General features: G+C 39.0%; 1 long non-coding RNA gene across 2 annotated transcripts in view; it reads left to right on the plus strand.

Moving 5' to 3' along the window:
• Nucleotides 1–22,628, plus strand: part of LOC115300760 — a 156,888-nt gene that overhangs the window by 52,771 nt on the left and 81,489 nt on the right. The gene's annotated exons all lie outside the window — the stretch shown is intronic.

The raw sequence follows: 22,628 nt of genomic DNA on the forward strand, positions 1-22,628 counted from the left end.
GTTTACATTCCCACCAACAGTGTAGGAGGGTGCCCGTCTCTCCACACCCTCGCCAGTATCTATAGTCTCCTGATTTGTTCATTTTAGCCACTCTGACTGGAGTGAGGTAGTATCTCAGTGTGGTTTTGATTTGTATTTCCCTGATGATGAGTGACGTTGAGCATCGTTTCATGTGCCTGTTGGCCATCTGGATGTCCTCTTTGGAGAGGTGTCTGTTCATGTCTTCTGCCAATTTCTTCACTGGATTATTTGTTTTCCGGGTGCAGAGTTTGGTAAGTTCCTTATAGATTTTGGATACTAGCCCTTTAACCAGTAAGTCATTTGCAACTATCTTTTCCCATTCTGTCAGTTGCCTATTAGTTTTATTGATTGTTTCCTTTGCCATAAAGCACCACATTTTTAGACTCTAGTGATCATCCTGGTCTTAGATCAAAAAAAGATCAGAAAAAGATGCAAGCCAATATAATTGGCTAGAAAACTCCCACAAGCTGGTGGAAGAGAAGCATTTGGAGTAGAGAAGCAGGAGGGAGGTGATATAAACACCCTATCCCTGCCTAGTCTAAAGAAAGGTAAACCAATTACCTGATAACATTCCCCTTAATGCTTAGGATCTGAGAATAGAGAGAACCAGGTCATACTTCTGATCAACATGAAGACACCTTCCTGGCTATCAGGACTGGAATCATACAGACAAACAGTGCTTTGGATTTCAGGCAGATGAAGGCCAGAGACAGTTCTATACTTTCTAAGGCCCTGGATCAGGGTCAGAACAGGTGAGGAAAGGTATCAAGAAAAGGGAGGGTGAGTCACAGAAATTGAAAGAAGAGAGTTAGCAGGCCTTCAAGGGTGTCCTGGTATGGACAAGGAAGTAAATAGATGTTCATAAATTGGATGACTCCTTCTATTAAAAGTAAAAACATTTAAAGTTTTAATTGGTATGAAATTATTTTCCAAAAATATTGTATTAATTTGTAGCCCATAACTTTCATATCTTTGTCAGCATTTGTAGTAGCAATCTTTTAAATTTTGGTCATTCTAGGGGCACCTGGGTGGCTCAGTCTGTTAAGCTTCTGACTTTGGCTCAGGTCATGATCTTGTGGTTTGTGAGTTTGAGCCCCACATTAGGCTCAGAGCCTGGAGCGTGCTTTGGATTCTGTGTCTCCCCTCCTCTCTCTTTGGCCTACTCCCATTCTCTCTCTTTCTCTCTCTCTCTTTCAAAAATATATAAACATTAAGAAAAATTTTTTGCTCTAATGAGTAGAAGATGGCATGTAAATCAGAATTAATTTTCTTTTCCATAGTTACTAAGAGTTTGCGGATCTGTTATATTTTTTATTTACTGTTTAAGTGTACACTTCTGTGAACTGCCTGTTCCTAGTTTGGCCACATTTGCATGTTGTCTCTTTCTTAAATTTGTAGGAGTTATTTGCATATTTGGACAGTAATCCTTCATCTGTTAAATATGTTGCAAATGGGCTCGCATAGTCTGACACTTGTTTTTTAAATTTGTTTATAGTGTCTCTTGCTATACAGCAGTTTTCAATTTGAATATAATCAGATGTATTGATCTTTTCCTTTATGGTTTGTGCTTTTTGTGTCTAGTATAGGAAGTTGACTCATCCCCAAATCATAGAGCTATACTTCTGTATATTTTTCTAATAGTTTAAGTTTTATTTGCTTAAGTTGATCTAAATTTTGTTTTTTCTATTTATAAGGTTATGACCTAATTTTGTTTAATTTCAAAAGATGAGCCAGTTTTCCAAGTCCATTTTGGAATAATATATCCTCATGGAATAATTTATCCTGAGATGGTTGGTTTGTTTTTTTTTTTTTTAGTTTATTTATTTTATTTTGAGTGGGGGAGAGCACGGGCTGGGGAGAGGCAGAGAGGAAGGAGAGAGAGAATCCCAAGCAGGCTCAATGCATCACATGGAGCAGACACAGGGCTTGATCTCACAATCCTGGGAGCATGACCTGAGATGAACTCGAGAGTCATGGACACTCAACTGACTGAGCCACCCAGGCACCGTGCCTTGCTGAGTTTTGATGCCTTCTCTACTGTCCACCAGGTTTCATGTGAGCCTGGATCTGTATCTGGGCACTCTGTTTTGTTCCACTAATCTATTTGTCTTCTCTCGTGATGATACTGCTCTGTTTTAAACTCTAGGCCTTCAATATGTCTGGTCTAATGGGGCATGCAGACCTCCCTCCTACACACATACCTGTGTTCTTGTCTTTTAATGTTGTCTAAACTATTAGTGTGCTTTTCCCCCCACTACCATTTTATAACAGTCTAATTAAGTTCCCTAAAAATCCTGCTGAGATTTCAATTGGTAATGCATTGAATTTATAGACTAACGTGGAGAATAATTGACATCTTTACAACGTTAAGTTTTCTCATCCATAAACATCTGTTTACACTCACCTTTTGTTCTATATCTTTTGGCAAGGTTTTTTATTTGTTCCTATAAAGGTTTTATGCATATTTTGTTGTTTATTTCTAAATATTTTATATATATTTATTGATGTTGTCTACTTCATGTCAGTTTCCAGAAAATGTGTTAAGGTCTCCTCCTATGTTTATGGATTTCTTTATTTATAGATAGATATATTCTATTTATCTGTATCTATCTATTTATCTATCTATCTAACAGGATATTAAAATTGAGATTTTGATCAAGGCACCAAGATAATGCAGATGAGAAATTCCAAAGCCAGGTCACCATATGCAAATATTTTTTGAAAATGTTTAATTAAAACCCTGTTCCATGACTTTAAAAGCTCTCTCTGAGTTTGAAGACATAAAAAAGGGGTCAGAGTATGGGGACAGACATACTCCCATTTCTGAAGAGATTCGTGAAAATGTTTCTTTAGAAAGAGATGATCCCTTGCTGTTAATACCCAACCTACCTTGAATCTTGGGAAGAGGAAGGAAGTTCTTCATTTTAATTTTTTTTTTAATTTAAATGAGCACTGCTTTCCCCTAAAGCCTTGGCTTTCCAAACCTATCATCCAATCCCTTCCTTGAAGAGCTTTGTTTTAAATTTCCAGTTCACGTGTGCAATAGACGTCACAGGAGCACAGCTCAACTCCCAAAGCCTCATCGTGGTATGAGGAATGGGTGAAGGTAAACATATCCGATGTATGTGATGGTCACTGTTAGTCTGAGTTGCAATTTTCTCGCTACTGCATCAAAATAGTTGAGTTCATAGAAAGGGCAGGTCTTCATTTTAAAAGTGTGATGGTGAAGGTGCTGGAAAGTATGTTATTGAATTGTTTTAGGTAAAAACGAGGTTCTGGCCAGATCATCATAACACTAACTCACTGTACTCGATCAGGTTGGCTAAAAGTTGGAATGTTTATGATCCTGTTCAAAAGGAAATAAAAAATGGGGAGTTTTGTCTTTCTTGCCCTTTTGACAGACAAAATGCGGGTAGATTAGACTTGATGATGACTGAATCACTGTGTGGGGTGAAAAGGGCTGTGGTCTGCAGTGGGGGCTCTAAGGAGGTCAGTGAGAAGCAGTTACAGGCAGAGGATTCCTTGCTTCCCAAGTTCCCCATCAGGCCGAGAAGCTAGGGACAGGTTTCTGAGTGTTGGAGGCAGGAAGTCTCCCACACGGTTATTCTGGGAATACATTATAGCCCCTAGCCACAATACCTTTAGCTCAAATGTTAACCTCATGTCCAAATGCTTTCGCAGCAACATCCAGACTGGTATTTGACCAAATATCCGGGTACCATGGCCTAGCCAAGCTGACACATAAAATTAGCCATCACAGCATACGAGTTGTGTTACTTAAGCTCTTCTGATTGCAAAGGACACTTTCACCCAATGTGGGATTTACCCCAGGACCAAGGTGGTTCTCAGGAATGGTGAGGTTTTTGCCCACTTTGGTAGATGGAATGCGGGAATGTCTGATTGGTAGTGAGGGGCCTGGAGCAGAGATGCAGGGAGAAACAGATGCTGAGCTCTCTGGAACAGTGGTTCTCAGCTGGAGGAGCATGTCAGCAATGCCTGTAGAGCTCTGTATAGAGATGCTCAGACCCTCCCTATTCTTCCTGAATCACAACCACATCCTGTTTCTTGATGATGAGCCCCCATTAGAAGCAGCTAGATTTGGACAGAAAAGGCATCTAATTCAGATATTGGGAGAGGTCTATTTAAACACATTTGTATTTTTAATTCAGAAATGTTCACTACAATTGGTGGACTATAGAGATGAAGAGGAAGGGAAAATTGGGGGAGGGGTGCAGTCAAGCATTAAGAAATTGATCAACATAATTTACCACAAAGCATAATAAGGGACAAACACTGCATTATCTCAAGTGATGCAGAAAAAAAGACAAAAGCCATGTCTCAATATATACAGATCAAAGATACTTTGTAATCAAACACATTATATTTCTGCAGCAAAATACACCAGTATTCTCATTGAGTAGGATAGAGACTATAAATAGCTTTGCATCTGTTCATGTCAAGATTTGCTGCCAAATGAAGAAAACATCTTTCTTTTTGGATTTCAGAGTAGTGGATAAGGGATTATAGCCTTGTATCAAAATAATAAAGAAAAATAGTGGATTGGGGATTCATAGACATGCTCACTTACAAAAAATAAAACCATAATGCTACTTTTTGATTTACAGTGAAAAATAATGTCTATCAGTTTACTGTCTCACTAGGGACAAATCTATAAGGGAAGTTAGTTATAATCAGAAGGTTGTTTGGTGATCTTGGAATCAGATCTTAATGGTTAATGTTAAAGGCAATATAGTAAAACCTTGGTTTGCAAACATAATTCCAGAAACAGGCTTATCATCCAAAGCACTTGTATATCAAAGCAAATTTCCCTGTAAGAAATAATGGAAACTCAGATGATTCATTCCACAACCCAAAGATGTTCATATAAAAATGATCACAATACTGTAATATAATACAAAAATAATAAAAGAAAATACAAAATATAGAGAAAAATAAATTAATCTGTACTTACCTTTGAAAACCTCCGTGGCTGGTGTGAGGGAGATAAGAGAGAGGAGGGCTATTGTGTAGGATGACTTTCACTATCACTAACGGAATCATTGCAATCTATTGGCTTAATGGAATCTTTTTCTGTATGGGGGCCATTGTATATGCTCACAGGGGTGTTGACTACAGTACAGTATTAATAAACTCTTGTAACCTCCTGTATTTAATGTAAGTGGCAATAAGGCAGCAGGGGAAAGGGTCTATCTCTGCAGGCAGCCTGACCTAGAATGAAGCATAGCATTTCTAAGCTTACTCTGTATGGAAAAGCAAAGGACTGTGCATAGTTGCTTTGAAGTGACAGAAAATACATTAGTGTCAGTGGTGGGCACCTTCCAATGTTCTGAAAAATCACTGATTTCTGCCAAACACTGCAGCCTGAGACTGAGCATCTGAGCATGGGAGATGATCACCTGCAGTTCTGCAGAGAGAGACAGAAGCGGGGGGGGGGGGGGGAACCATTCGCTCAGTTGTGATCATGTGACATTTGGCATCGCATAACTACTTGTATTGCAAGACATTTATCAAGTTAAAATTTATTAGAAATGTTTGCTTGCCTTATAGAACAAGTTACTTGCAATCCAGGGTTTTACTGTATATCTTTCATGACAATAAGAACATTGCAGCCCCATAGACTGGCTGAGGGTGCCTTTCCTAGAGATATGCTGCCAACATGCATACATATTGTGATTCAGGAAACATGCTTATCTCAAAATTAGCTCAAGTGAGAGACCAGGAGCATGAATGAAGCAATAGGAATGAATGATCAGTGTCTACTTGTGACATTTTATTTATTTATTTTAAAAATATAATTTATTGTCAAATTGGCTAACATACAGTGTACACAGTGTCTACTTGATTTTAGGGGTAGATTCCTGTGACTCATCGCTAACATACAACACCCAGTGCTCATCCCAACAAGTGCCCTTCTCAGTGCCCATCACCCATTTTCCCCTCTTCCCCAACCACCCTCCCCCCATCAACTCTCAGTTTGTTCTCTGTATTTAAGAGTCTCTTATGGTTTGCCTTCCTCTCTGTCTGAAACTATTTTTCCCTCTTCCCTTCCCTCAAGGTCTTCTGTTAAGTTTCTCAACTTCCACATATGAATGAAAACATATCTGTCTTTCTCTGACTGACTTATTTCACTTTGCATAATACCCTCCAGTTCCATCCACATTGCTGCAAATGGCAGGATTTCATTGCCAAGTAGTATTCCATTTTATATAATAACCACATCTTTATCCATTCCTCAGTTGATATACATTTAGGCTCTTTCCATAATTTGACCATTGTTTAAAGCACTACTATTAACATTGGTGTACATGTGCCATTATGAATCAGCACTCCTGTATCTTTTGGATAAATTCCTACTAGTGCTATTGCTGGGTCATAAAGAAGTTCTATTTTTAATTTTTTTGAGGAACCTCCACACTGTTTTCCAGAGTGGCTGTACCAGTTTGCATTCCCACCAACAGTGCAAGAGGGTTCCCATTTCTTCTCATCCTCACTAGCATCTGTTGTTTCCTGAATTGTTAATTTTAGCCACTCTGACCAGTGTGAGGTGGTATCTCAATGTGGTTTTGATTTGTATTTCCCTGAAGAGTGACATAGAGCATCTTTTCATGTGTCTGTTGGCCATCTGGATGTATTCTTTGGAAAAGTGTCTATTCATGTCTTCTGCCCATTTCTTCACTGGATTATTTGTTTTTTGAATGTTGGGTTTGGTGAGTTCTTTATAGATTTTGGATACTAAAACTTTATCCAATATGTCATTTGCAAATATTTTTACCCATTCCATTGGTTGCCTTTTAGTTTTGTTGATGCTTTCCTTTGCAGTATAGAAGCTTTTTATCTTGATGAGGTCCCAATAGTTCATTTTTGCTTTTATTTCCCTTGCCTTCGGAGATGTGTCGAGCAAGAAATTGCTGCAGCTGAGGTCAAAGAGGTTATTGCCTGTTTACTCCTCTAAGGTTTTGATGGTTTTCTGTCTAGGTCTTTCATCCATTTCGAGTTTATTTTTGTGTAAGTGTAAGAAAGTGGTCCAGTTTCATTCTTCTTCACACTTGTGACACTTTAAAATGCAAATCTGGTCCTATCTCTTGTCTCTGTGTAAAGTGAAGCTACAGGCAGAGGCTTTGAGGCCACCCTCCTGCTCACTGCTGGACCCTTCTGCTGGGCTTTAGCTGGCTGTCACCTCTAGCCTATGAAGAATTTGAAGAAAAATTTCCCCCAAATTCTGATTAATATCTTAAAATATTTCATAATCATTCTTAATTTTATAGCTACTGAATTAGTTATAATCTGAGGCACTTCTTTTTAGGAAGACAAGCAACATTGCTCATCTGGTCAACACTGTTTGTCACGTCTCTTCACTTTCCTCTTTATAATTTAAGAACCTGAGTATTGGGGTGCCTGGGTGGCTCAGTCAGTTAAACTTCTGACTCTTGATTTCAGCTCAGGTCATGATTTCACAGTTCGTGAGATGGAGCCCCGCATCGGGCTCTGTGCTGACAGCTCAGAGCCTGGAGCCTGCTTCTGATTCTGTGTCTCCCTCTCTGCCCCTCCCCCATTTGCACTCTGTGTCTCTCTCAAAAATAAATAAACATTTGAAAAAAGAACCTGAGTATCTCCTCATCTCCCATTCTGTTTCTCCTTTAGGTTGCCTTTTTAAAAAGTTTTATTTATTTAAGTAATTTTTACACCCCACATAGGGGCTTGAGCTCAAGACCTTGAGATCAAGAGTCTGACACTCTTCCAGCTGAGTCAGCCAGGCGCCTTTTCTTTAGGTTGGTTTATTTCCTTTTCACCTTTACTGATTTCAACATTTAAAGCAAAATCAATTCCTTTTAGGATGGTATTTGGAAGTTATAACACATTCCTTCCTTTCTTTGTTTTTTTAAAAAAGATATTTTTTAAACAATCTCTACATCCAATGTGGGGCTCGAATTCACAACCCAGAGATCAAGAGTCACACGCTCCACCGATTGAGCCAGCCAGGCATCCCTGCACATTCTTTTCAATTAAAAAAAAAAATAACTATGCCAAGGCACCTTATCTAACTAATTACAACTTAAGTATCTTATTGTGCTTCTTTGAGCGCCTTTGACCTAAGGCTGCTGGCCAGCCAAGGTTCTGTTAAGACAGTATGAAGACTCTTTCTGTTGCCTTTCAACAAAAATATGAACTAGGTGTAGTGGGTCACACTTTTGCGCTCAGTCCTGAGTGGAAGATACAACCCACCATCTCTGGCACTGCTGTGAGAGAGCCTGGGAGCTTGCTCCTTTGAACATAACCCATATTTTCTTGCCTGGAAATGTGTCAGTTTATCTTTCCCTGAAGTTTAAACTATTGAACAAATTATGTCTTAGAGTTTCTTGTGATGTTAACTTTTCCAGAGACTCTGTTAGTATGATTTTTCAATCTGTGATCTCTTTTTTTGCAATTCTGCAGTTTTTTTTTTATTTAAAGAAGTTCTACTTCTCTTGTTTTTGTGTTATCTCTTTGCAAGCTGCTATTGATTGAGGATTCATCTTTTTGTTGTATTTCTTTTTTTTTTAAGTTTATTTATTTAGTTTGAGAGAGAGAAAGTGCAAGCAGAGGAGGGGCAGAGAGGGAGAAAGAGAGAATTCCAAGCAGGCTCTACTCTGTCAGCACAGAACCCAACGTGGGACTTGATCTCACAAACCATGAGACCATAACCTGAGCCAAGATCAAGAGTCAGATGTTTAACTGACTAAACCACCCAGGTACCTCTTTTTGTTGTATTTCTATGTTGACAACACATCTCAAAATATTTTTGTCTTCATGTATTCCTTAAAAAATTCTGAAATGGTTAGGAAATGATGAATCTTGGAAGATTTGTAGTGGATAAGCAGGAAGCTTTATTTTAAGGATCATTTGTTGATATTTGACTGGCAAAACCAGAAATTAGACAGGGTTGGGAATTGACCTATCTTATCTTCTGTGCATGCAGTTACCTCTCCTTTGGTGAAGACAGGTGGGCACCTGCAGCCCAGTGTAGACTGGGAGGGCAGCTCACACAAGTGTGGGGTTTTCAGATATTCTTGATGCATCTTGCCGAGCATGTCAAAGGGAGATTTATTTTATGGAATATATTCACATGATTGTGGAGCTTGGAACTTCCAAAATTTGATGAGGTAGGCAAGCAGGCTAGAGCCCCAGGGAAGAATTGCAGTTTACGTTCAAAAGTGGCCTGCAGGCAGAATCCCTTGTTGCTTTGTTCTATCAATGCCTTCAACTAATTGGACAAGGCCCACCCATATTATGGAGAGTAATACACCTTACTTAATGTCCACCAATTTAACTGTTAATCTCATCCAAAAAACACCTTCACAGAAACATCCAGAATAATATTTGACAAAATACCTGGACACCATGGCCCAACCAAGATGACACATATAATTAATAATCACAAGCCTGCCTTTTATTAACTTGGCACCCCATAGATATCTCCTTTAACCGTATTTAGTCTCTAAATAAAGAATATGGCAAGGTCATACTTCCACCTAACATGACACAACTATCCTGTATATAATCAAAAACATACTAATTGTTTACCCAGAAGGGGACACAAAGTCCCTGGGTGATGTTTACTCTTCTCTTTGATATCCTGTAAATCAAACACTATGATATAAAGTTAACAATACTTAAATACTAAAATATAAAGTCACTTCTGCTCTATTGTTTACTCCCCTTGGCATGTAGGAAGAAAATGAAATAAAGCGATTTGTCTCTTTTCCTACCAATATTCATTAAATGCATCCTATAAAAGCCCATGTTTTCCTTCTTCCATTCCTGCATAGCTTTGGGTTTGGCGACAATACAGAAGAAAGGAAAATAACAGGAAAAAGGCAAGGAAGAGGGAGAAGAAAGTGACTGAGTGGTTCAAAAGACATTTGGCCCTCAAAAAGAGATAGTAAAATTGATGCCATCAAAAAGGGAAGTGCTTTTCTCCTTCCTTCATGATACCACATTCACGTCTTTCCTTTCTTCTGCTCAGTTGTGTGCATGCATGAGTTATCTTTCACCACCGAGGGTATGCATCTTGTGGGTACACTCAGGTGCCCAGTGAGCAACTCTGGCGTCACCCTCCCGTGAGAGCAGAAAGGGGTGGGAGTGGGGAGATAGCATCCTTGCTTGTCCTCTGACTCCTGTAACATTCCCGTGCCCCGTGCCATGGCCAGGGAGAGCCTTCTTCAGTGCAGTGCGGCGGTGTCAGACAGTGAGAGTGTTTTATTGGCTCTCTTCCTTCAGGCAGCATTCCCTTATGTTTTCTCTCCACATCCTGTTTGCTGGTTCATTAGAGCATCAAAATTGATCTGAATTTCCCACAGAAACCATGTGGCGTTCTTCCCTCTCAGGATCAGAGATCAGGAGTTAGGCCTCTCCATAATGAAGATAGATATATGGCCTTTCCCTGGAAGAGACATGGGGTTATGTGACCAGAGACAGTCTGGATGCTCGTGTCCCTCCCAAAGTCCCATATTGAAGCCCTGCCTCCAGTGTGATGGTATTAGAAGGTGGTGCCTTTGGGAGCTGATTAAGATTGAATGAGGTCATGAGGGTGGGGCCCTCGTTGATGAATTTGTCCCCTTTATAAAGGCTGCAAGAATGCTTTCTTCACTGTCCTTCAGTCATGTGAGGACACAGTGAGAAGACTACTCTCAGCTATGAACTAGGAAGCAGAACCTCACCAGATAGTGAATCTTACAGAGACTTGATCTTGGACTTCCCCGCCTCCAGAACTATGAGCAATAATTTTCTGTTGTTTGTAAGCCACTCATTCTGCAGTATTCTGTTATAGTAGCCCAAACAGGCTAAAGATCATATAAGTTCCATTAGGGTAGAAGCTGTGACTCTTGCTCACCATTTATACCCAATGCCTAGCACTGGCACATAACATGTGCTCAGCTAATTACTGAAAAAAGACATGCTCTAAGACCCATGAGAGGAAGGAGCATAGGAGGGCGGTATCTGATGGCTATAGTAACTAAAGAGCATTTTCTTGAAGATAGATTAGATTGAGCTATATATCCTATGTGCTGGGGTTTCTGGAATATAAAAATTTAGGGGTGTGACTATTTTAGGGGTCTCTGGATGTCTATAATGCTATCAATTAAAGTTATTTTGAGCATTTATAAATTTTTACATTTTATGTTTATAGTACTATAGTAATACATTTTGAGTATAATAAAATTTAAGCAAAAACATAAATTTTAAGAAGTTGCAATAAAAATAAATGTAAAAAAGGAGTTATAGTTTTCTCTGCATTCTAATGGGTGATTTTAAGTCTCCCCTGAGCTTACTTAGCTCTTCCTATTCTAAAAGAAGTTTGCAGGGCTTCAAGTGAGGTTGGAGGGAACCCAGCATGAAATATATTAGCAGCCTATGGATGGTTCTATAAAGTCTAACCCATACTTCAAGTACTCAAGAGAATCTTTGGCTCACTTCTATCTCTAGAATATACTTTTGTAAAGACTGTAATAAAATATCTCAGCTAACTACATGTTTATTCTTATTTCTGCTGAAATGCCATAAGAGTCTTTAAGTAAGGTACATGCTTATTCTCTCTCATGTATCATTATCCTGTTAACATATAACTTGTAGATAGTCAGAAAGCTTTTTCTGACAGGGTGTATTAGTTAACTTTTGCCGCATAACACATCATGTCAAAAACCAAGGGGCTTTAACCAATAAACGTTTATTATTTATCTCACAATTTTGTGTGTTGGCTAGATTGGCCATTCCAGTCTGGGTTGATTTGGCTGGAGCTCAGTGATCCAGGATGGCTCACAACTGACCTGCCAAAGGATTACGGACACATAAATAAGCCTTGGTAAGACCAGTCACACCAGTGCAGACTTGCAGAATCACCCAGTCATGCTGTATATTCCTGAGAAATAATAAATGATTGTTGTTTTAAGTGACTAAGTTTTGGGATGGTCTGTCACATGGCAATAGCTAACTGATAGAATTTTTGTGATGATTCTTAGGTGGTCAAGTGAGTACTGTCACCACTAAAGAAGTAATGACATTGCCTGCCTAGAATGGAATCAGATGCAGACCTTCAGTTTGAAATTATTTTTTCCTAAAATGACAAAAGCCCTAGATATCCCTAGATATCTTTGCTCACAGATCTTTTGCCATATATAGATCTTACAGTTTTTTCCCCTAATTTGTAATTTTTCTTCTATTGTTATTTATGGCTATTTTTTAATATCAGAGTCTAGATATTTGAGGTCAGATCTTTCTTTATGGAGTGTCTCTGTCTGTGCTTGTTTGTTTAAAAGGCTATACCATCCAAAGATTCTATAAACATTTACTTACTTTTTAGTTATTAATTGAAGTAGCTTTATGGTTTTTATTTCCATGTATTGTGAAGTTGTTTCTGGGCTCATATAATTTGGCATTGTTATATTTACTGAATAAATGGATCCTTTTATCACTGTGAAATGATCCTTTTATGTCTTATAATACTCTTTATTTTGAAATCTATTTTGTATGATATTAACATTGCCACACTAGCTTTCTTAGGCTTAGCATTTTAAAGACATATCTTTTGCTATCCTTTTGCTTTCAATGTATCTTTGCCTTTGTATTTGTCTTTTATAAACACCATATAATTGGGTCTTGTTTTTTTACATGTCTGACCATCTCTGCTTTTTAAACAGTGTGACTAATTCCTATACATTTAACATAGACATAGAAATGACTGGATTCAATCTGCCATCTCACTGTTTGATGTCTATTTGTTCTCTCTGTTCCTGCCTACTTTCCTCCTTCCCCCATATCTTGGGTTAGTCTAGTATTTTTTTTAACTATTAAATTCTATTTCTTCTATTAGCTTTTAAGCAAAAAAAAAATCTTTTGGTGGGGGGTGCCTGGCTGGCTCAGTCAGTAGAGCATGCAGCTCTTGATCTAAGGGTTTTAAGTTCAAGTCTCACATTGTAGAACCTAGCAGAAAAAAAATTTTTTGTATTATGCTTTTTGTGATTGCTATAGCAATTATACTCTGCATTTACTTATTATAGTCTAACTTGATTTTATGTTATTCCACTTTACTGTATAATTGTATTTATAATTTATTTAACTTATCCTTCCATCCTTTGTGCAATTGTGATCATATATTTTACTACTACATAAATCATAAACCTCATGTTACATTGGGTGTTTTTTTCCTTCGAGAGCTCAACTACTTCATAAAAAATTGAATAAAAGTAAGAAAAAATAGTCTTTATATTTACCCATATATCTGTAATTTCCAGTGATCTTCTTTCCTTCCTGTAGTGCTAAGATTCCATCTGGTACTGTTTGCTTTCAGCCAGAATTTTCCTTAGCATTTCTTGTAGTACAAGTTTTTGAGGGATGAATTCTCAGCTTTTGACTATTTGGATGTCTTTACTTTTCCCTCCATTTTGAAGGATGTTTTTACTTCTAAGTTGATAGTTTTGCTGTTGTTTTCATTCAGCTCTGAGGAGGCTGTTCTTCTGGCCTCCAAAATTTCTGATGAGAAGTCAGCTTTGGGGCACCTGGGTGGCTTAGTTGGTTAAGCGTCCGACCTGGGCTCAGGCCATGATCTCACAGTTTGTGGGTTTGAGCCCCTCATCGGGCTCTGGGCTAACAGCTCAGAGCCTGGAGCCTGCTTCAGATTCTGTCTCTCCCTCTTCTCTCTGCTCCTCCCTACTCACACTCTGTCTCTCTCTCTGTCTCTCTCAAAAGTAAATAAACATTTAAAAATTTTTAAAAAGTAAGCTTTAATTCTTATTGTTGTTTCTTTGTACATAATGTGTCCTTTTTTCCTCTGGCTGCTTTCAAGATTTTCTCTTCATCTTTGGTTTTTAGTAGTTTGGTTATGATGTGCATAGATGTGGTTTTCTTTGTAATTATTGTGCTTGGGGTTTACCAAACTTCTTGGATCTATGACTTGATGCTTTTCACCAAATTTGTAAAATTTTGTCTTTCTTCAAATATATTTTCTCGTCTTCTTCTGGGAGTCCAGTTATGACTACTTAAGATTGTTCCATGGGTCTTTGAGACATGTCTTCTTTTTTTATTTTCTAATATTTTTTCTCTCTATACTTCAATTGGGATGATTTCTATTGATTTATCTTCAAGGTTATCAATCTGTTCCACTGTGTTGTTCAATCTGATGCTAATCTCATCCCATGAAATGATTTTTAAAATTTATATATTGTATCTTTCAGTACCAAGAGTTCTGATTCTTTTTTAGAGTTCCCAGTTTTCACCCATTTACCTTTTTTCATAAGTTCCTTGACATATTTTTAATAGGCACTTAAAATTTTTTACCTGCTAATCCAAACATCTGGGTTGTCTGTGGGTCCATTTCTAATGACTTTTTCCACTTTTTCTCTTCATTATGGGTCACATTTTCCTGCTTCACATTTTTCTGCTAACTCTTGACTGAGTATTATTTTGCATTATGAGTGATATATTGTAAGAGACTGTGGATTCTCTTATGTTTTTTAAAGAGCACTGGATTTTTCCTTGTAGCAGTTAAATCATCAGAAGATTACCTTGATCTTATTGATGTTTGGTTTTAAGGTTTATTATGATAAGGCTATTTCAGTTTTACCCTTTGTCTTAGAGGAAAGTCCTTAGTCTTTGAGCATATTCTTAAGACATGGCCCTTCTGAGGTCAATGGAAAACCCCTCTCCTGAACACCAGACAGCTATTGAAATCTGTGCCATAAATCCCAGTGGTTGATTTCCATTGAGTTTCTTAGACTTTTGCATTGTTCACTCATAGTTCTAGAATTAGCTGAGGATTTGAGGGAAGTTTTTGTTTTTGTTTTCATGGACTGAATCACCTTTATTGAGAACTATAGTTTTAGGAATGAGGCAAGTGTTTATGCTGTGACCCTCAATATCATTTTATTTTCCTCTGAAATGGCAGAGTTATTTCAGCTGATATCTGGATTATGCAAATACTGCAAATTATTTTTACGAGTTTTTGATTACCATTGGGAACATAAGATAGCTGCACAACAACTGCAACCAATTACACTTGTTCTGATACCATTGTCCAGGGCCTTCCAGATTCATAGTCCAGTCTATCTTCCCTCCAGAACCCAGGATCCTCTCCTGGGGGAGGAGCAGCATGACATCCTCAAGCCATAGAGCTTTGAAAAAAATGCAGCCACAATGATGCTTTCTAAGCATCTGGAGAACATGATATGATCAGCCTACCATTTCCTAATCCTGGATGATCAGTGAATAAACTGATAACTGATGAGGTCTGGCCTCTAGCTCTGCTGCTCTGAGTGAAGGGTCTAGCACACAATCTACCTTTGGTCCTACAGCTCCAGATACCTCTTGGCGCTGGCTAGAATCCATGAAGAAACATGGTACTCCCCAGTACCACTTTTGTCCTCTAGACTCCAGCTTTAGATAATGCTATCCTGAACTTCAGCAAAAGGAATGGCCAGTAAACTGGAAAGACTTCATGGTCTTCCTGCGTGAGGTTGTGCCTTCTCCCAACTCCACAAAAACAGCTGAAGCTACAAACCCTACTTATTGGTGACCCTTAGTCCCAAGAGGACAGGACTCTAGGAAAGGGGCTGCATATAGATCTGTCGTGAGGTCAGCACTCTTGGCTACGGATGTTGCTCAAGGTCAAAACAAGGAAGGCCTGTCAAAGCTTGTGAATCCACTAGGGTGAATCTGATGGCAGTTTCAACCCATCTGAGAACTTCCAGATGGTTCTAAAGAGAACTAGGTAGCCAGGGAGTTCAGTCTTGGAGCTAGGAGATTTCCCTTTGACATATGGCTTAGAGGAAGAACAACTGAGTACAGATTATCCACATTTTTTTCTCATGGCATGAAAATGTAAATCGCTGTAGAGTGAGGGGATGGAAAATGGAGCTCAGAGTCTTTTCATCTCCCCCATTTGCTTGTTCCCAGACTTGAAAACTGTCCTTTCCATTTTCTGGTCTGAGAGGTTGTTTCTAGTGCTTCCATATCCTGAGCTGGTTGAGATAATGCCTGAGATTCAGTGTGGAAGAAAAATATAAGATCCTATTTAACCAAACAAACCAACTGACAAAAACACGTAAAATCAGAAATATGAATTTTTCCTTTAAGAAACCAGTTTTTTTCTCAGGGAAATGCTTGCTGGCCAGATATGTGAGTCTAGAAACAACTCTCAACATTTACACATTTTTTTCTTGCCCTCTATATTCACAGAGAAAATACAAACTCCCATACCCACAACACTGGCTAGATTTTTTTTTTTTTTTTTTTTTTTTTTTTTTTGCTGCTGACATTTACAATAAAGATACTTCTATTTGAATTCACTTTAAGGTTTGTGAAGAATGTTTATATAATAGCATATGTTCTAAGACAATGTCTATTGTGAAAAATAATGAATATTCAAAATTGTATGAGTTCATGTAAATGATTCAGCAGTAAAGCTTACCCTGCTTCTTTCTATAGATGTATTATCTAAAAAGCTATAAAAAGCTCAGTGCAAAATTTTGCTGTTTCAGATGAATAATTTCCTCCTTCCTACTGTAGTGGAACTGTGTTGTTCTTTTTATTTTCAAATAAAGTAATATCTGACAGTTTTTCCTTCCGAAATCTAGACATAAGGCAAGGTTATTTGTGAATTACTCTCAAAATGGAAAATGAAGCAGCCTGGCTAGTGTTACCGACTCCGCCATCACCATACTTTTGTTGAGTTCTAGCCTGCCCAACAGCCATTGCTCATTGGGGAAAGGAAACCTATCCCCAAAGAGTGAACCATTATTGGTCCAAGTAAATCATGGTAATTCCATTAATTAGTGATTTGCTTAGAGGTAACCCCATGACCTGGTTTAGGCCAATGGGACAATAAGGAGTTACACTCGGTGGCTTCTAGGAAAGATTTTCTCCCTGATTAAGCTTGGAGTTGGGGACATCATGTAAGTAGCATTATTAGACTATGGAGACATTAAAATAATTAAGATATAATCTTTATACTACATGCGCTTTGTGGAGGAGGGAAAAATAAACAGATACTTGCAATGTTATTTGATGACTGTCTATATAAAGTGCTAAGGAAGAACAGAATGAAACAACAACAGAAAACTGTCCCAGGATGAGTCAGGGCTTCCCAGTAGAGATGATTATTGTAAGCACTTGGGTCACATATCTAAGAAATCTTTGTCTAACCCAAGGTTCCAGGGATTTTCTCTTACATTTTCTTTTAGAACAATATGGTTGTAGGTCTTACACTTAGGTCTGTGATCCACTTTGAGTTAATGTTTGCATATGTTGTGAAGTATGGCTCAGAGTTCTTTTTCTTTTCTTTTCTTTTCTTTTCTTTTCTTTTCTTTCTTCCTTTTTTTTCATATAGGTATCCATTCATTCCGACAGCATTTGCCAAAAGCCTATCCTTTACCCTCTATATTGCCTTAACGTCTTTGTCAAAAAGCAGTTGTCTTCATATAAGTGGGTCTGTTTCTATACTCTCTAGTCTGCTCCACTGATCTATTTGTTTATCTTTACACCAACTCAACGCTGTATTAATTACTGTAGCTTTATGTAAGCCTTGAAATCTGGTAGCGTTAGTCCTCCAACTTTGTTCTTTTACAAAGTTGTTAGGCTTTCCAGGCCATTTACATTTCCATATGGACTTTAGAGTCAGCTTGTCAATTTCTACCAGAAAAGCTGTTGGGGTTTTTATTGGATTGCATTGAATCTATAGATCAACTTGGGAAGAAATGACATTCTGAGTCTTCCAACCTATGAACGTGCACAATTTAAATAGCAGTAATAGCACCCTTCAGTATCTTCTTCTTGACTTTAATGGAACGGCTGCTAGTGTTTCACTGTTGATCCAATGTTGCTTTTGGTTTCTCTTTTATTCTCTTTATTGCAATACAGTAATCATTTTTATTTAATGAGAAATTCCTGTTAAATTATATTGTACCACTTTGGCACCTTTGGAAATGATTTTTTTCTTTTATAACTTATGAATATAATGAATTCCTTTATAATAAACTGTATTTTCATTTCAGAAATAAACCTCCATAATTATTCTTTTTTTAAATTTTATCTTCTTATTGAAGTATAATGGACACACAATGTTCCCTTAGTTTCAAGGTGTACAACATAGTGATTTGAAAAGTCTACATGCTCTGCTGTGCTTACTGCAAGAGTAGCTGCCATCTGTCACCAGACCATGTTATCACAATCTGGTCATTATTCTTTTAATCAGCCTAGAAAAAAAGTTTATTTACTTATTTTTGAGAAAGAGAGCATGTGTGGGGGAGGAGCAGAGAAGGAGAGAGAATCCCAAGCAGGCTCTGTTCTGTCAGCACAGAGCCCGACATGGGGCTCCATCTCATGAACCTTGAGATCATGACCTCAGCCGAAACCAAGTCAGATGTTTAACCGACTGAGCCACTCAGGCACTCCATCTTGTTCATGAAAAAAAAATTTTTTTATATTTATCTTATTTTTGAGAAAGATTGAGTATGAATAGGAGAGAGGCAGAAAGAAAGGGAGACACAAGATCAGAAGCAGCTCCAGGCTCTGAGCTGTTAGCACCGAGTGTGACATGGTTCTTGAACTCACAAACCTCAAGATCATGACCTGAGCCAAAATCAGCACTTAACCACCAAGTCACCCAGGCACCACGTCTTGTTCATTTTTTATACCAAGATTGACCCAGTGGCTCCCACCAGAGAAGCACTCAATAAGCATTTGTTCTATAAACATAGGAACGAATGATTGTTCCACTGGCCTGCCAGCTATCACATGGGTGTCCCAAGTGCCCATAAGCCCACCACAGTGCACTAGAGAATGCCACAGTCCCATCCCAATGGGCTGAACTGAGAGTATGATGCCATGTCAACCTCTTTTCAAATCACTGCACAAATGTCTGTTTCCTGACGGGCAGTTGTGCTGATGAGGGCAGGATACCTGGGCTCTGCCTCCTCTAATCAGGACTGGCTGTCACCACTCTCATGCCTTGTCCTGGGGTGGATGCTGATTTAGGTGTATCAGGAAGGCTGCTGATTGGGGCTCAGGAAGCAGGGCTAGGTGATAACTAACTGTGGGTGCACATGCCAGAGGGCAGGAATTGCAGTACATACCAGTATGAATGAGGAAGTCTATAACCTAATGATGGAAGTATGTGAGTATAAATGATGGTGCTTAGCAGGAGTGGACACACAGGTGGAGATCTATAGGTATTTTGAAGGCAGTTCAGCCTCTGGGGTGCCGTGGGAGTCCCTTCTCTGAGCTACTTACGCTCCCTCCACAACTGGTTGCCAGTTGCATTTGGGAAAACTGGCACAAGGACAGAATTCACAGGTCTTTGGGGTGACTGGAAAAGCCACAGCCTGGGAGAGTTGTATCAAAGTTTCAAAACCTCCAACGTAGCCTCTCTGAAGCATTTGTGACCTAGCAGCTCCTAGGTCTTAAAACATTTTGTGTAAAGCTAGGTGACATGCAGCAGGTGTGTCTCCTGCCCCTTTGATACAGTGAGGCATCCAACCTGTTATTAATTCCATTCTTCTACCTCCTAAATATAACTGTAATGTGGCTCTCTTTATGCTGCCATCTTTAAAAAAATTTTTAAACATTTATTCATTTTTGAGAGAAAGAGACAGATATGAGTCGGGGGGAAGAGGTAATGAGAGAGAGAGAGAGAGAGAGAGAGAGAGAGAGAGAAAGAGAGAGAGAAAGAAAGAATCTGAAGCAGGCTCCAGGCTCTGAGCTGCCAGCACAGAACCTGACGTGGGGCTTGAACTCATGGACCATGAGATCATGACCATGACCTGAGCCAAAGCTAGACACTTAACTGACTGGGCCACCCAGGCATTCCTCTATGCCTCCATCTTAACCCAAGTCATTGTTATCTGCAACTAGACGTCTGCAGTGGTGTCCTCACCAGTGAAAGAGCCGTTGCCCGGCAGAGCCCTGGGGAGCAGCACTGGCATTGTGTGGCCTGTGTCAGCACTGCAGGCGCACACCTCCTCCTGCACAATCGCTGACAACAACAAAGTCCCCTGGGAGTTGAGCAACACTGCTCCCGCTGCTCTTCTTCTTGGATCTATTTTCCTTTTGCTATTTACTAAAACTTTTGGAATATTTCAAGCCCACGGACAACTATAAAGAGTAATAAAACATATACTAATGTGTCCACTGCCAAACTTTTTCTTTCATATTTTAACATTTTATGAAAATTTTTGGAGTTAGGTAACCTAATGTTTATTATGAAATATATCACACATAGAGAAGAGTATATATACTGTAAATGAATACTTTAAAGAGCAAATACTCCTGTACTCACTACTCAGCTTAAGAAATAGAATATTTCCAAATGCCTTTAAAGTCTCCCAGGAACTCTGCCGTGTCCTCTCAGAAGTGACCACTATCCTGATTTTTGAGATAACTGTTTCCTTGCATTTCTTTATATTTTTAGCATATATGTACAGATCCTTAATGTTTTTTGGGTTTTGCACATTATATAAATGGGGTCAGTCTGAATGCATTCCCCTGTGATTTGCTTTTTTCTTCTTCTTTTTTTTCCTTGGCTATATGTCTTGGAAGCCATATCCATTGTTTTAGGGAGCTATAATTCATCTGTTTTCACTGCTTTCCAGTCCATATTCCATACCACAGCCAATGCAATTTTTTAAAGGTATAAACCCAATTATTGGTTACTCCAGTGCGTAAAACCCCTTAGGCATTCCAGAACTCTTAGACTAGAACCACAGATCCCGGGCATGGCCCAGGAGCCTCCATGCCATCTGACCCCCCTCCTTCTAGAGTCTCATCTCGCTCCCTGGGCTGAGATACATTTCCTTGAAGTTCTTATGGACTTCCCACATGCCTGGATGCCCCCTTTCATCCCTCACCTGGCTATTCCTGCTCAAAATTCAGGTTTCTTGTTAAACATCTTTATTTATTTATTTATTTATTTATTTATTTATTTATTTATTTATTGGAGAACACAGGTGGGGGACGGGCAGAGAGATGAGGACAGAAGATCTGGAGCTGACACGCTGACAGCAGCGAGCCCATCGTGGGGCTCAAACTCACCTCAAGATCATGACCTCAGCCTAACCCCCCCCACACACACATAAATTTGTTGCTCCTTCTTTTGCTCCCTTCTTACCCTGTTGCTTCAAGTGCTCATGACAGTTTTGTTATCATATATTTATTTGTGTGATTATTTTTATATTTATTTGATGCTTGGCTCCCTTAAGTGTTACAGAGGACAGATCACAGATGTTTTGCAGTAATGGTATATCTAGTCTTGGCAGAGGCCTGGCATGTAGCAGGTTTCAAATAATTATCATTCAATGAGAATTGAAGCCAGAAAAAGTTGATGCAGTCAGGACAAAAAAAACACCTCAGCTCATTCTGGGACAATTCTCTGCAGGATAAAAATTTTTTAAAATGAAGGTGTCAAAGGATTCCTCAAGAAAGCACATCAGGTTCGGTACAATCAGAGGCAGATGTTAAGCTTTTGTATTTGTCCTATATGCTGACCCAGAGAAAGTGACCAAGAGGCAATTTAGTATAGCAGGTGCTATTCTGTATTTTAAACATACAATATATAACAATAACTAAAATTTACTGAGTACTTACTTGTGTGGGCACTACTGTAAGTGCTTTGCATGAATGGATTGATTTAATTCTCATAATTACCCCCAAGAGGGAAGTGTTTACTCTTCCTATTTTTACATATCAGGAGACTGAGGCACAGAGAGATGAAGAACTTGCCAGAACTTATATAACTAACAAGTGGCAAAATCAGGCTGTGGACCCAGGCAGTGTTACTACAGCATTCTTGGCCACTAAACTGATTGCCTTTAATAATTTTGTTTGATGAGTATTTGTGGCATGAATAAATGAGAAGGGTAATTCAAGTCCAAGCTAAGTGCTGTAGGCCTATGAAATGAGACGGTTTGACCCTATATGTAGCTGTCAGAGGAACACACACAGTGAGATGATGCTGTCCATGACCCCAGACACATCAAGAGTCTGAGATACATTAGTGAAAGGAATGTGATCTGGGGTTGATGGACAGCAGCTGGTGTGAAATGGATGGATGGCTGTAAACATAGAACCCTGCCAGAATGTGGAAGTTCTTTTTTTTTGTAATGTTTTTATATATTTTGAGAAAGTGAGAGAGAGAGAGCAGGGGCAGGGCAGAGAGAGAAGGACACAGAGGCTCTGAAGCTGACTCTCTACTGACAGCGGAGAGCCGGATGCAGGACTCCAACTCACAAACTGGGAGATCATGACATGAGCCCAAATCAGTGGCTTAAACGACTGAGCCACCCACGGACACCCAGAATGTGGAAGTTCTTGAATGAAGCTTTTGGAGGCTCCTAAGTTTTTAAGCAGGACTTCGACTTAGACAAAATCATTGTCACACTAATTACAAATCAATGTTGTCCTGGCAACAGCCTGAGCTCAGATGTTGCAGGTGAGGTGGATTGAATGACAGTTCTTCTTCCCCTATGTACTTGTAGCCATTTATTTCCATAAGGGCTGAAGGGCTCCCTGATTCAGATGTATAAAAAAATGTCTGATGGCCAGGGGAGCCTCAGAGGGACAGATAT

This window comes from Suricata suricatta, chromosome 9 (genome assembly GCF_006229205.1).
Source record: "Suricata suricatta isolate VVHF042 chromosome 9, meerkat_22Aug2017_6uvM2_HiC, whole genome shotgun sequence".
Taxonomy (NCBI): domain Eukaryota; kingdom Metazoa; phylum Chordata; class Mammalia; order Carnivora; family Herpestidae; genus Suricata; species Suricata suricatta.